The 2770-nt window shown below is 41.3% G+C and overlaps 1 pseudogene; it reads right to left on the reverse strand.

Annotated features, from left to right (window-relative positions):
- Nucleotides 1–373: 373 nt before the first annotated feature.
- Nucleotides 374–827, reverse strand: LOC128567488 (60S ribosomal protein L32-like; annotated as a pseudogene).
- Between the last annotated feature and the right edge of the window lie 1943 nt (nt 828–2770).

Genomic DNA, 2770 nt, shown 5'->3' on the forward strand with positions numbered 1-2770 from the left:
CTGACGGGATAACCCAAGCCTCGGAATTTTAACAGTGGCCAACATTTGTTGAGCTCCTACTGTACATCAGGCAGCGTCCTCAGCACATTACATATATTAACTAATTTAGTCCTTATAACAGCTCTGTGGGATAGATCCTCATCTTCATTTGGAAGATGAGCAAATAGACCTCAATTCAGAATCTGCTCTATCACTTATTAACTACATGGGTTGGGCAGTCAACCTCTCCTTCTGAACTTTCATTTTCTGAGCAGCAAAATGGAGGTACTACTTGCTGAATCCTTGACTTCCAAATATTTAGTTTTCTTACATCCCATATGTATCACACATACATATTCCATGTTGGTCTTTTGCAGGTCTATTTTCTTTGGTTTTATTTAAACACTAATAAAATGTGCACAGGAGCCGTCTGTTCATTCTCTTCTCTGTGCAGTCTGGCATTGGGATGGGTGACTCTGATGACCAGCTGGGCTGCTCTTTCCACAAGGGCGTTGCAGTTCTTAGAGGAAATGTTGTGAGCAATCGCTGCACAGTAAGATTTGTGGCACATCAATAGCACTTCCAACTCCTTCCAGCACATCCACATTGTGGACGAGGAACTTCCAGAAACCGCTGGGTGGTGTATGCTTTGTTTTCTTGTTGTTTCCATGGCCAATGTTGGGCATCAAGATCTGGCCCTTGAATCTTCTCCTAACCTTGCTATCAATACCTTTGGGTTTCCCCCAATTATGCTTAATTTTGACATATTGGTCTGACTGGTACCTGATAAACTTCTTGGTCTTCTTTTTGACGATCTTGGGCTTCACAAGGGGTCTGAGGGCGGCCATGATGCCAAATAGGATATGGCTGCCCTGTCATAGGCAGCGCAGAGGAAGAGAACTCACAGGTCAACTGTGAAGGCCGCTGATACACTACCGTATATCAGTGCACAAATGAAGACGACCATGGCATGATGTAGTCAGTATGTTTGTTCAATTATTTAAATACTTACTGCCCCTAGCCCTCATTACATTATAAACATGTGGAAAATGAAAATAAAAGTTCTGATACTAGTGATTAATAAGAATAACTAACAATTATTGAGCACCATGACAGTTATTAAACAACCGTCGTGCAACTTCAAACTGACTCCTCTATATTTGACTTTGTGATACAGGAGCTGGGACTCTGCAAACCATATGTTTAGGCCAGTCACAGAGGCTCACTTATAATCCTACTATTCTGGGAGGCCGAGGTGGGTGGATCACCTGAGCTCAGGAGTTTGAGACCAGCCTAAGCAAGAGTGAGAACCCATCTCTACAAAAAAAAACCACACAACAAAATGTAGCTGGATGTTGTGGCGGGCACCTGTAGTTCCAGCTGCTCCTTAGGAGACTGAGGCAAGAGGGTGGCTGGAACCTAGGAGTTTCAGGTTGCTGTGAACTACGATGCCACAGCACTCTATCCAGGGTGACAGAGTGAGATTCTGTCTCAAAACAAACAAACAGAACAACCCCTCACCCAGATCCCAACAACCATATGTTTATTTTTTTTAATTAACTTTTTTTCTGTTGGGCTCTAGCAATAAAGGACACTAGAAGGAGATTGCAGGGTTGGCTTCCTTTTATTTCTGGTTGACTTCCTGTGCTTGGAAGGAATGCTGCTGCCAGCATCCTCATCACCCAGCAATGCTGCTGCCTCGGTCTGGCAGACACAGGTCCTTCCAGAAGCCCAGTTCAGTCTACTTTGCAGTTTTACCAGTTTGCAGAGCCAGCCTCACTGCATCTCCAGAGAGATATTCACACAGCTGGCTGGTAACTCCTCCTCAGAGGCCTGTGTTCCAGTTAGCCCAGACTCTGTTCCAAGCTTCTAAGTTTCAACAATTCCCACTTCTTTCCTTTGTTCTCCCGGCTCTACAAGCTGCTTCCTACAGTTGCTACCTCTGAAATAGCTTAGTGTTCTCTTTTTGCCTTTTCAGTCACTTAGTTAACAATTATTTATTACCGAGTTAAACATCCTTTGTATGAAATTCTCTCTCTTAATAATAACTGATCTCTTTCCATCCCCTAATTGGATCCTACTGACACTAGTATTTACCAGTTCATTTAATTCTTGCAATAATCCTCAGAATCTAATAATAATCTTAAGAAGTAGCTTCTGTCTATTTATGTCTATCTATTAAATAAAAATAAAAACTTTTTTTGTTATTTTATTTTATAGATAGGAAATTGGAGGACAAAGAGATTAGGCAACTTGCTTAATTTTACGCAGCTACAAAGTGGTGAAGCTTGGATATAAATCCATGCGAGCTTGTTTCAGAGGCTTTGATTGAAGTGGTTCTCAAACTTTAGTGAGCATCAGAATCACCTGGAAGGTTTGTTAAAACTCAAGTTTCTGAGTTTCATCCCCAGAGTTTCTGACTCAGTGGGATGAAGCTGGGGTGAAGTCTGAGAATTTGCATTTTTAACAAGTTCTCAGGTAAGGTTTGTCTCAGGACCACAATTTAGGACTGTTGCACTGGGTTGTAGATGTCAGAGCTTAATGTATTAAGACAAAGATAAACACAATTAAGCAGGCTTGAGGATATTCTCAATTTATTTCCTGTTCTCAATTTATTTCCATTGAACTTGAATCTGTCGAGTGTATATTGCAAAGGAAAGGAGCTAAAATAACATTTCCTGGGAATATTTCATTGAAGAATTTATCAATCTTATGAGGCAGGTCACCATTGACCCTATCTTACAAATGAGAAAACTGAGACACATACAGGTTAAATCACTTGTCCAACGTC

The sequence above is a fragment of the Nycticebus coucang genome, chromosome 16, assembly GCF_027406575.1.
Source record: "Nycticebus coucang isolate mNycCou1 chromosome 16, mNycCou1.pri, whole genome shotgun sequence".
Lineage (NCBI taxonomy): Eukaryota > Metazoa > Chordata > Mammalia > Primates > Lorisidae > Nycticebus > Nycticebus coucang.